The sequence below is a fragment of the Microtus oregoni genome, unplaced genomic scaffold, assembly GCF_018167655.1.
Source record: "Microtus oregoni isolate MIOR12 unplaced genomic scaffold, Mior012 000002F_ref0000024, whole genome shotgun sequence".
NCBI lineage: Eukaryota > Metazoa > Chordata > Mammalia > Rodentia > Cricetidae > Microtus > Microtus oregoni.
Window position 1 is genome coordinate 37,093,446 of NW_024543061.1, and position 13,203 is coordinate 37,106,648.

The following is a 13,203-nucleotide window of genomic DNA, read 5'->3' on the forward strand; positions in this document are numbered from 1 at the left end:
ATAGCAGATATGAAAGTAGTGGGACAGAAGAAAACAGAAAAGAAAAGGGATGAAAAAACCTTTGCATTCTGGTGAAGGAGACACTGCTTTAAGAATTGTAAATCCCTGTACTGAAAGAGGTCAATTCAATATTTGAGTTTTTGGTTTTTTTAACTGTAAAAGATCGATGGAATGATTTGTCTGATTGCATAAAGGTGCTCATTGAGAAGGCAATGGAACCACAATTTAACAGCAAATTCTTGATTTAGTTATTTTTTTTATGTCTACAAAGAAAGATGAGAGACAAGAGTCTGCAGACCTCTGATCTTTTGCTTTTGGAGAAATGCTTTAAGAGTTGGACTGTTGCCTGTGCTCTGGAAACAGTACTGATAGCTCCTGAAGGACCTGGAGTCTATGCTTAGGGTTGGGGTAGGGCACATTCTAATAGTATCTTTGTGGCAGTGTCTTGGGTTTCCATTGCTGTCATAAAATAATGTGATCAAAAACAACCTGAGAAGGAATGGGTTTATTTCACCTTACAGCTTACAGCCCATCATGAAAAGGGTAAAGGCAGGAACTCAAGTGGGAGTGATGTAGGGGCCATGATGGAAAGCCACTCATTAGCTTGCTCTCTACAGTTTGCTAAGCCTGTAATCTTATACACATGAGGATCACCTGTCCAAGGGTAGTGCCACCCAGCATTGGATGAGTCCTTCCACATCAATCATTGCTCAAGAAAATGTCCCCCACAGACTAACAACTGTCCATCTGGTGGAGGCATTTTCTCAGTTGAGGATCTTCTTCCCAGATGACCTTGTTCATGTCAAGTTGACAAAAGTGAATCAGACACTCATCAAGCAGTATGACTTGTCATCTGTTGCTTTTCTACTATTTCTACATATTTACTACTTCCTGATGAGGCACCTCTACCCGTTTTGGAGGGTTGTGTCCCATTCTCTGCCATTTCATAAAGATGTCATGTGGATGGGTGGCTGCTTTTTTCTCTCTGGGAATGACTGAGTGACTCGGGCCAGGGAAATCAACACAGACTATCCCCCTAGTGACAACATGTGAGCTCAAGAGAGGTCACTGTAGCAGAAATAAACAAAGATACTCAATATAAGGACTTTTGATTTAACCTCTGTCACCAAGAGGAAAGGACCTGCCCAAGATGCAACCCAGAAGGAAAGATGCTGATAAGGAAAACCATGTTTTATTGATGCTTAAGTCCTTATCTGCTGGCAACTCTTCTACTCTAGTTATTTCAGTTAGGTTAGGGTGTAGTTCCTCTTTCATATTATGTTGTGGTTTACTTCCATAAAAAGGGGCTTGATTAATATACTGATTAAATTTTTTCAACAGAATTGATTCTTTAAGGCAAAGCCCTTAAATGTAGATGAATGAAGGCCAGGGACATTTAACTTGTACATATTTCTAGATAATTACTGAAAATACATCTTTGGAATTTTAAACTCTCATCAGAACATGCATATCTGTAATTATAATAAGAGGTACTGGGATTAGAGAAAGTCAAATTTCTTGCCAGGTCAGACTTTTTAAGTTTAGAGACATTTTATGATAACATCATAATTGTGCCTATATTTCTAGGCAGCTCTTGATGGCTTTACCTGTCTTTTGCTATGTTGTAAGTTGTGCCCTGTCACACTCATGGCCCTGCCTTGATTCATTGTTTCCCAATGCCCTGACAAGACGGGAGGTACTGTTAGTGTGATAATGATGCAGCTTCCACCTTCAGTTTACACAAGTCTTAGTAACGACCCAAAATGTGAGTATTTCCACCTTGTCTGAAGGTCAGAGAGTTTCAGCTTGCTCAAAGTTGTTGACAACAACTATGATTTCACACCCTGACCTAGGGTGTGGTTACTTGGTCTTTTGGATATTAAATTGGTCCCTGGAAGTAGGTCCACTCCATTCTGGCCTAAGATCAGAGAGTTGAAACTTACACCTGTTTCTTCAAGGTTATTGTTTGTTTCTACCTCAAACAAAGGTCCCATCTTGATTTATACCAGAGAGCTCTGCTCCTTCTAGGTTATTGTCAACAGGTGTGATTAATATATACACTTTATATTTTAGAGAAGTTGATCTGTTTCTATCTCAAACAAATTTAAGTTCCTACTCCCTTAGGAAGATAACTATGTATTTCATCCAGGGAGTTATTTGCCTACAGAATGTTTTGGTATAGGGTGTGAGCGTTACTTGTCTTGTTCTAGCAACAGAATGTTTAACTAAGAATGTAACCTGCAATCCTTCAATTGGTCAGTTCATTTCTTTGTATCATGTTAATGCAGTTTTTTTTCTTGCTCCTACCTTTTGGGGTCAGGGTATTTAAGGATATGGAAATTAAACACGGGTAATTTCAGGATTTACTGGAACTCTCTTCCGATACTATCCTATGCTTCTGTTTTATTATTTTTACTTATGTCTTTGTTCTCTTTATGTACTTTTCTAATCCCCATGCCTCTACCCTGGTAAATGGTATCCTTGTCAAAACTTATCTCTGACACTCACACAAGTCATTTCTCTCATTTTTTTTCTAAATTTTCTGACAAAACCAAAGATATAGATAAATATGTAGTATATCTATCCATCCAGAATAAGGCATTTGCCTTATTCAGTTTAACCTTACTGGACACATCCCTACCACCATCACCAAGCAAAGAGGGGACTTCTCAACCATCTGTATTTAATGAGTGTTGAGTTTTCATTACAATTTGGGGTGGTTCCTAGCCACGCTGAGAAACTGAGACAATCATGGTTATTATTTGGGAGAGTTAGTTGAGATCTATAAATTCTTTCCCACAAACTAGTCTCACTACCATGGGATTTTTATGGGTGAGATCCTGTTCTTTGGGTGTTCCAGAACTGTCAATTCATATATCATTTGGCTATGGTAGGGTAGTTAGTGGCCAGTGAAATAGTAAATCCATGTGGCCTTCCTTGTGACACCTGTTACCATTGCCTTAGCAAATGACCCACCTCATGAATGCACATCACAGATAGATAATCCTTAATATCTTCAGTTTCTCTATGCTCAAATTCTAACATTTTATAGTATCTTGTGTATGTGTGTGTGTATGTGTGTGTATGTGTATGCATGCACATGTTTTTGTGTGCACTCTGCATGTGTATTTATGTACATGTGGAAGCCTGAGGTCTCTTTCTCTCTCTCCTGAAACTCCATGATCTAGCTAGACCAATTTTCTGGCACCTCCAAGGATCCTCTTGTCTCTGTCTCTTTAGTATTGGGGTTATAAATGTGTTCCACCTGTTATTGTTTAAATAAAATTAAATGATTCTGTTCCTGAAATGGCTGCAGTGGGTAGTGGGTCACAATACCATGATGGGCCACAAAGGCAGTCAGTCCCAGGCAGGGAGCTGCATTGTGGATGAGAGACCAAGACGAATAGGGACATCATGTAGAGTGAGGTTGAATATTTATTTAGTGGATTATGGAAGGGAAGGGGAGAGGGATGGAGAAGGGGGATGATAAAAAAGGGAGAGAGACTTCTAAAGAAGAAGTTTTATTTTCTTCTTTTGAGTGTATGAGTGTTTTGTCTGCATGTATGTCTGTGTACTACATATATGATTTGTACCTGTGAAAGCCAGAAGAAGACATTGGTATCCCTGGAACTGGGGTTACAGATGATTGTGGGCCAACATATAAGTTCTGGAAATCAAATCTGGTTCCTCTGGGAGAGCAGTCAGTGCTCTTAACTACTGAGCCATCTCTCCAGACTCTCCTGAAGTATTTTTTTAAAAAGCACTTATTCTCCATTTTAAAAGTCTCTATTTCCCTTCCATATTTAATCTACCTTGCTTTGTGAATTTTGCTTATAGTCCTTCAGAGTTGACACAAAGAATGCATTATATTTACATCACGAGAGAAATTCCTAGACTTAATATCCCAGTTTCTTGAAGAAAGAAGTAGGTTAATTCCCTATACTGACATGATGTAGAGATTTATGCTCAAAGGCCATTTCAATCCTTGTTTTCTTGACTAGGACACTGAGTCTCCAATTATTTATGTGAATCAAAGCTTCTGGAATTAAAAGAGCATAAAGGTCTAAGCACATTATCTTCTTCTGGTGTACAGAGGACATGCAGAGGCATTTCTGCCATTGCCTAGAGCCCAGAAACATGAATTTAGGACCCTAGGCTCTATCCAATGAAATCCACAGAACCCCAGGTTCTATCCAATGTAATTCACAGAACCCCAGGTTCTATCCAATGTAATCCACAGAACCCCAGGTTCTATCCAATGTAATTCACAGAACCCCAGGTTCTATCCAATGCAATCCACAGAACCCCAGGTTCTATTCAATGCACACCATTCACCATCCTTTTTATGGCTTCCTGATACATGAAGGAAGTATACATGTTGGACACTTTGATTTCTAGCCATAGCTGGAAGCACACTATTTTCCACACTATTTTCTACCAAGTCCAAAGAATGTGGATAAGATTTGGCTTGGAATCCTACATTCTTAGGACAATGATTCCAGAAAAAAAAAACCCAGCTTAAATGATGGTTGCTAGAAAGACAAAACAACAATAGCAACAAAACATGCATTGCAGAATTTATCAGCTTCTATTTTCTGCAGATTGTTAGGGGAATAAGCCAACAAAACATTGAGCAGTCCATGAAAATTTCTAGAAATTTGATCTCTGATAGACCTTGACAGTGAATCTTCCCTGAAATACATAATTTATAGGTGAATGCCTAGGCATTTGCTTTTCTCTATGTTTTAAAAAGAACTTTGATACATTTTCTATGTAACCTTGTGATTATATTTGTCCAACCAGTACATGCGTATAACCCATTCACAATTTTTTTCTCAATGTCTAATGAATGTGTTAAGTACTTTATGTTCTATATGGAAGTTATGCACACATGATCTTGATTTTTAACCAAAACAGAAAAAAAATTCCTATGTAATACTTTTTACTGTTCACATGAAAACTTCTTACACCAAGATACTGGAAGAGAAAGGATAGGTGTTCTGAACACCACAAAAGGTTTGGCCATATGTACAGCATAACCATTAATTCTGCAAGTTTCAGCTTGTACAAGAAAGACTTGTAAACCTGACTGTGAAATATGAATTTAACAAGCTATTTAAACTATCATTTTGCACAAAAATATGTTAGACTTTCTCTGAGAAGGCAATGCTTGGATCCAGCTTGTTTCCAGGCACTGCATGTTTTTGTCACTCCAGTAAATTATTACTTATAAGTCCCCAGCATTTCTCCTGCTGTATGCTTATTTTTTGTTTTTTTGTGGCCTGAGAATTTATGTGACAGATGTTTGAGCAACAGGGTTTCATATACAAGGGTAACAGTTAACATAGTACTACTTGTCCTGCACTGGTTAATATCTGAGGTTGCAAGACTGAATGAGCATGGCATGTCAGTGGGTTGACTCCAGATATGATAAAAATACTTCTGTATGTTGTCATCGGGAACAGTTAAGGAAAATAACCCATGATGCACCTTGAGAGGCTGCCTTGACTGGTTTGTACTACACACATCCTACAATCCAGAAGTAGAATTACTTCTTTAAATATAATGCTGAATGGGGGCGAATAAAAGTGAAGGGGATTTGTGTGTGTCATGTGTTTCATTTTCTTAGACCCTACCATACCAAACTTCTTAAAATATAATACAATATAGTGTCAAAGTTGGGAGGAAGCACTAATGCAAGGAAAGTCAAAGTCTTCAATGACAATGAAAACAGCTGCTTAAATAAATGACAAGATCCTAGGCATAGGCTATGGGCCATTTGCCTGCAGTACTGTCAGGTTCTATACAGCATATGGATGTTATTGACATAAGGGAAAGTTTTAAATTCTAGAATTTCTGTGGCAAAGGAGTACTGGGGATTTTGTTCAGAGGTGTGTAGATGGTGTTTTGTTTTGTTTTTTCTTCCTTTGGTCCCTGAGCCATCAACCTCAGAGTGTCATCCATGGAATTGACGGGTTGGTGACCAGTCTCTTTCAGTGTGCTGCCGTTTCAATATTCTTCATAGTGGCAAATGGAGCCCACTGCTGGGACTGCAAATGGGACTTCATCACTTCCCTATGAACATGACATACTAGGTTATTAATGTGGGGCCATTAATACATCACTACATTTCATCGTCATAGATCTTTATGAGGGATAGACTATTGTTATCTACATTTATAGATGAGAAGGCTGAGGGTCACGGCCATTAGGCGCTAGAATTGAGACAAGAGTTTATAGGTTGTGGAGGAGGAGGCAAACTGGGAGACAGCTTACACTGTGAGCCAATCATCTCTCCAACCTCGAAAGAATGTCTGATACGATTGGATAATGGATGTGAAGTGGGAAGAGGAGGTAATGATTTCTACATTCCTTTTATCTTGCTCTGAAAGGCTGGCTCCTTTATTTTGGACCCTTAAAGCTTCCAGTAGCACCCTTTGTACTTTGAATGCCTTCTCAACCACACAGAGAGGAAACTGCATTAGCTATTAAATTGGATACGTGGCCGTACACTATTTTCTGACTGAACTTTTTAGTACTTCAAAGACTTGAAGTACAGTTTAATGGTGTTTTACCTGTTGTTGGAATTAAAAGTCGAGTGCCATTGTGTGCTGGTTTTTGTCCCTCCTTCGGCTGATATTTAGAGAGGTAATTCTTCTACTTGAGGCTTGCACGATGTGTGCAGTATGAAACAAACAATACAGATAGGCTTCTTGAGGTGCACCGTGGATTACTTATTGTCCCCCTAAAATTCCTTGCTGAGAAAAACCTACTGCCTACACTTTGACCCACTGCAGCTTTTTTTTTCTTAATAGAAAGATAAAGAGACCTTAGGTCTAACTCTCCTGAATTTCTGTTACCATCCAGTCATATAGTAAACACAACAACAGTATTGTCCAGTCTTAAGGTTTTCAAGCAAGGGGAAAAGAAGAATTGATGCCTCCTGTAAGACACTGACTGGGAGAGTGGATCTTTTGTAGGGAGCTTGAGGTAGACTGGGCAGACTCTCCCATTCTTCCATGCCTCTCTTTTCTTTTTCCAATGTCCTAAGGCATAGGCATCTCACCTCTGTTTATTTTTTATAAGCATCTACTGCTCACAAAATTTTCTGCCCATTAAGGTTTGTTGGTTTTTTTTCCTTCATCTCCCAGTTAGATCAGTGTATTTGCTTGTTGGGTCCCAGGCAGATGGATCCAACATCTGACCTAAGAAGGTAAACTGACTACTATCCCATCTTGCACATTTTTGATACGGCTCCCGATACAGCTGGAGATGTTTGGCAAATGCTTAATACTTACTAACTTGCTATGTCTAAGATCAAATGTGCCAAGGGGGGGGGGGCAGTGGATTCCCTCCTAGTAATAGCCATGGGACAATCTCTGTATCGACAAATAGAAGAAGAGAGGCATGCATAGAAAGGGGAATGCCAACTTTTGTGAAATGGGGCATGTGGGATTGATGGACAGAGGAAGGAAATTGCTGTGTAAGAAAGTGCCCAGATTCAAATTACTCAGGCGCAGACACGCAGATACTCATACGTGGCACATGGACCTGAAGAATGTTAGTTGATAACAAAGAAATGGGAGCAAGAAAGGAGGAAAATGCAAGGATGTCAGGGGCTTAGCGTGTTTGACTTGTAGTATCTGGTGTTAGATAATTCATGCTGTGCAAGGAAGAATTCAGATCAGAGGAAATACTTTCCATAGACCTCAGAAAAGGTGACCAGGGATGAATGTGACTGACACAGTGTCTGTGGTCAGCATTTGCCAACTGTGGTCAGCAGTTTGTGGTCAGCAGAAGGAACTCGACTCTGCTGGAATGCATTTGCTTGAGAGACAGGAGGAATTCCAGTGAGTCGTAAGCTGCTGTCACCATGTTTATGATTTGGTTTGAAGACCTTACAGCAGGTGTGCTGATGGAAGATTGGACTGAAGGGTGTTTATGGTCATGACTCCTTGAAGATCAGGGTGCAGATAGGCATGCAGGGTACATGAGTAGAAGAGAGAATCTTGACAGAGCAGCTCTCTGCAGATGGAATAGAGGCTAACTGCCCACTGAGTCAATGTACCCTGGAACGGAGTATACACTGCATGGAGACACAGACATATTTTTTTAATAAAGCTTATTTATTTATTAAAATATCTTTTCTCATTTTACATACCAATCCCAGGTTCCATTCCCTTCCCTCCTCCGCTCTCTCCACCTTCCCTCCCACCCTAACCCCCATCCACTCTAATAGAGTGTAAGGTTTCCCATGGGGAGTCAACAAAGTATAGCACATTGCTTTGAGGCAGGATTAAGGCCCTCATTATACCTAGGCTGAGCAAGGTATCCCTCTGAAGAGAATGGGTTCCAAAAAGCCAGTATATGTAGTAGGGGTAAATCCTGGTCTCCCTGCCAGTAGCCCCACAGACTGCCCCAGCCATACAGCAATTGCCATATTCAGAAGGCCTAGTTTGGTTCTATGCTGTTTCCCTTGCTGTCAGATTAGTGTTAGTGAGCTTCCATTAGCTCAGGTAAGCTGTTTCAATGGGTATTCCCATCATGGTCTTAACCCCTTTGTTCATATTATTGTTTCTCCCTCTCTTCGACTGGATTTTGTGAGCTAGGACCAATGTTCCACTACGGATCTTGGAGACACAGACATCTTGAACACAGCAATCAGATTCTAAACTGCAAGTGAATAGAGAACAAGAAGAATACTATAGGCTTCTTGTCTTAACAATGCTTAATAATCAGCATTGACAGATATTAAGACCAGTATCCTTGTTTTAGTAAATAACCATTTTACAGAAACCAGTGGGTCATTTCACTAGTGAGTTACTTGTTCTTGCACAAAAAATTAGACCCCAACAATGAGTTTCTGTGGTTCTCCAGCAGCTTAGCTGGGCAGTTAGGGTTTAGGAGACTCATGAGAACACAGTCAAGGCATCAGTGGGGTCTGCACCTCTGACAACTACACAGGGTTGGCAACTATGTGTGAGAAATTTCCTTCCTCACTGGACCTTCTTCATAAAGGAACTTCAGTGTCCCTATGTGATGATCGTTGTCATTCTCCAGAGTGACTTTCCCAAGAGGAAACACATCAGAAATGACAGCCTTAATAGATCATTTTGGCAGTATTTGATTTTATTGCCTGTTTTATATATTATGAAAAAGATTCACTAGGGTGTAAATATAGGGAAGCAACAGTCATTGAAACTGCCTTGGACACTTGGACACTTGGACACTGATCAAATCCGATCAGTCTGCCCTTTCAGACTTACTTCTTGAACATTCTTCCAAATTTACCTTACCTCAATCAAAAAAAAATTATAAACGTGTACAAATTTTTGTACTTTACCCCAGTTTGTATTTTTTGAAGTCGTTTATTACACAAAAATTTAAAAGCTGTTTTTTAAATTATTTTATTTTATGTGTGTGGGTGTCCATGTGCCATGGTGTACACATAGAGATGAGAGTAAAATTTACAGGAAGTGGTTCTCACCTTTACCCAAGTGGGTTCCAGTGTTCCAGCTCAGATTGTGAAGCTAGGCAGCAAGCGTTCTCACCCGTTGACCCATCTCACTGGTGCCAATGCAGGCATTTTTAAGTATAGTCTGACAGGGTTCCATCTTGAGTATCTGAGTCTCACAGGGATGCCCAGACTTTTGACCTTGAAGCATGACACCCTCTACAGATATGTTAGGCCTCATACATAGCTATCCTGGGACTCATGAAGCCTGGGACCATGTTAATCCTCACAACACCATTTGTGAATTGGAAAACGTATCCTAAAACTGTATATTGAGAAGTATAAAAAAACCTTGGTTCTTCTAATTTGTGGTCTAAAATGAATTCATAGGGAGGTAATATTTATCTCATGGGAAGGTGTATTATCCCTCATCAGTGACCAAAATTTAATCTATGACTCAAATATTGGCTAAGTTTACTATTTCTTCAAAAAAGAGCCACAGAAAGATTTTATGAGTCTATGCCTTTGATGGGCTTACTAACCCTGTCAGAGGATTGCTGTGTCAGCGTACATGGCATTGAGAATACAGGCGCTTGGAGGGGGTTGCTCTGCTTTCCCAGTTCTGTTCTGCGGCAGCCAGTTGATGAATTTTCTCCTTTCCATCACAGATTGTTATAGTATTTAAAGTTTATGTGTTCTCTCTCAGATCCAACTGGGGCTATGGCCAAAATTCTGATTGGGAGTGGGTGTTGGGGCTGGAAGCTATATATATGGAAGCAGAACAGCTGGGATAATCTATGTTTTGGAGACAATAATCATGAATAATGCAAATTCAGCCATTAAAATAGAATGAAAGGGTGACATCTCATCCAGTGGAAATTTTAAGGAAAAGTCACATTTCCAGAGTTTCAGTGGTGGCCTCTCTGGCCAGGCGTCAACAGGATCACTCATGACGGGGCCCCCAGCTTGGATTATAAGCATGACATCTTTAGTTTGAGCCCTGCAGCAGAGCTGACAGGGAATTCATCCAGGGCCATCCTTTCTGGGAAGTCCTCCCCCATAGCCGTCCGAAGCTGGGCCAGGTGCACCTGCTGGCTCCTGCACCCACTGTATTTCTCCACTGTTGGTGGCTGGATGATGACTCACTCACTAACAAATAATGGCTCTTCCGGAAGTCAGGAACTGCACTTTTCTAGGTCACTATTGAATTCCCAGCCTCGACCATACTGTGTGTTACTACCGACTTGCCGCAGCAAGTAAAATGTGCTACTCCATATAACTGGAAAGGGAAGGCATTGCTTCGTGTAAATGGCAAATCTCTCACTTCACGGTTTCAGGCCTGATTGGACCCAGATGTTCACAGGCCTGTGCCTTCATCATCTCTTAAACCTGTGCCTAGTGCTGGCCTTAATCCCATGCAACCTTTGTCTTTTGAATGTCATCACAGCCAACAGGAAATGCCTGCTGAAGGGAAAGAGGAACCCTCTTCTCGAACGTTCCGGCATAAATCCAGGCAGAAAAAATATTTGCTGTGACAGAATCACCTGGGATCACCCACCCTCCCAATCTGTTCACTGTCAGGAGGGACACAATGCAGTAATTGACACTAACTGTCTGTGGAGAATGGGCCTGTGTAGGATGTGGAGCTTGGACATTTGAAGGAATGATTTGGATAAAGGAGAGAAATGAAGATAGTATTCTGGTCAGACAGACCCTACAAGCAAAGGCTCAAAGGAACCACCTCTCATGAGGAAGTCAGAGGGTGGGTAACTGGCAGAGTCAGTATATTTGATTTCCAATTCCACGTTGGTTTTTTTTTTTAATTATGAATACCTCTTAAACTATTTTTTAAAATAACATAACTAAATTTTACCTTTTTAATGTTATCTTGTCATTATTTTATGCCTTTGTATACTTAATGCAGCTTCAAACACCAGTCAGGGCAACGGATCTTTGAATTATCTGAAGAACGCATCAGGGGCTGATGCTTTCAGCTTTTCACATATTTGCTGAGCGCATTGGACCCACCATGATGATAACGTTGGGTGTAACTGCAAGCTGCTGAAATAAGAACAACAACAATGGTGGCAACAACAAGAACGCTGCCAAGGGAAGTAGTGTGAGTTCTGAACATAGTAAACAGATGTATGAATCTATAAAGACAGCGATTTTCCTAAAAAGCATCTCAAAGTGGAAATGAACTGCGAGTAGGTAGCATGATACTGCTTCTATCCATAGGTGCTTAGAGTCCAGCCTTTATAGTTTATTGGCTGTCCATAGAGTCCAAGGAGGAAGCAAGAGGCAGACAGGCCACATTTTGCCTTCATTGATTGTATGCCTTTAGTCTGTCACTTCCATGATGCTTGGATCCCATCTCTCTTCCTCAAATGCCCACCCATGGACTGCCCATCCATGTCTAGAAGTGGAACACCTGACCATTCAGATGTGGATTAGTGCCTGAAATCCAAGGTATTTGCAAAGAACATTTTATCTGGTGTCTTTGCCTTGAGGTCATTTCTTCTGTCAGAATTTTAAATATGATGCCAAAAAATTGCTAAGCTGTTCAGAATATGATTTATTATTAATTGCCACTAAGATTTACAGGAAACCTGACTGTGTCCAGCCCTGGTGCCAGGCACTTTACAAGTGTAATCTAATTTAATTGACCAGTGTTTGTATAGATTAATAGTATGGGTGTAGAGTAGAGGCCATTTATTTAGTTCCCTCCTTGGAATTCACATCAGTGCAAGGTCATTGCTTCCCTGTCTTTCTTGAATAGAAATACACGGTCAGGAGGTTTCAGGGTGCAGGCTTCCTTCCCCAGACTCATATCGCACAGAATCTGTCTGTAACCATGAGCGAGATGTCTGGGACTTTCTGTCTCAACCAGATGTTTCAGGCCACATGTGGAGGGAGACAAATGTGTCCAGTGGCACCGTCACCACTTGTGCCAGTGACCTTGTGTCTGGTTGTTTGAAACTGATTCGATTCCATGAGCTGTCAGGAAACGCTGGGACTGTTTCCAGTTGGGAGGGAGGAAAGGACTTTTCCTTACCTGGTAGTTTAAAAAAGCCCAACAAGATCATTCTGCTCATTTGGGTACCAGATTGGAAAACACATAAACAAATACTCAGGGGCTCCAATCCACAAATATTGAGGTAGTAATTGGCAGACACATTCCCTGAAGTGACTCTACCCGGTCAAATTTAAGAACATTAAATTTCTATTTAGTGAGTAATACTTATGCTAAAACACAGGCTCCCTTTTCAGACTGCCCACTGGGCCTCAAGACCATAACCATCTCTGCATTGTGCCTTATTTTGTGAGTTAATTGCAGTAAAGCACCGTGGTGTGAGTTTTATCTTAATGTTATCAATTGGAATTATTATCATTGCAACTGTTATTTTATTATTATTATTTTCTCAGAGACATTTCTGGATATGCTCTTTAAGGCCTTGAGAGAAATTCCATGCTAATGCAATCAAATGGACTTCAAATAAAACCAGAAGCATTACCAATCTAAGATCATCACCTAGACATGCGATGATCTGCCTGTGCATATGACTTGCTCCATAGGATAAAAGTCACTTCAGGCCAGCTGCTGCTTCTGCAGTCTTGGCTCTTCCTGGCAGGCGGAAGTAGCTTTCCTTCCGAAGGCGGAGCAGAATTCTGAATCTGGGAGAGCAAGGAGAGACAGGTCAAACCTGACTGAGAAGGGTGTAGCAGTAACTAAGGAGGCTGCTTCTGCT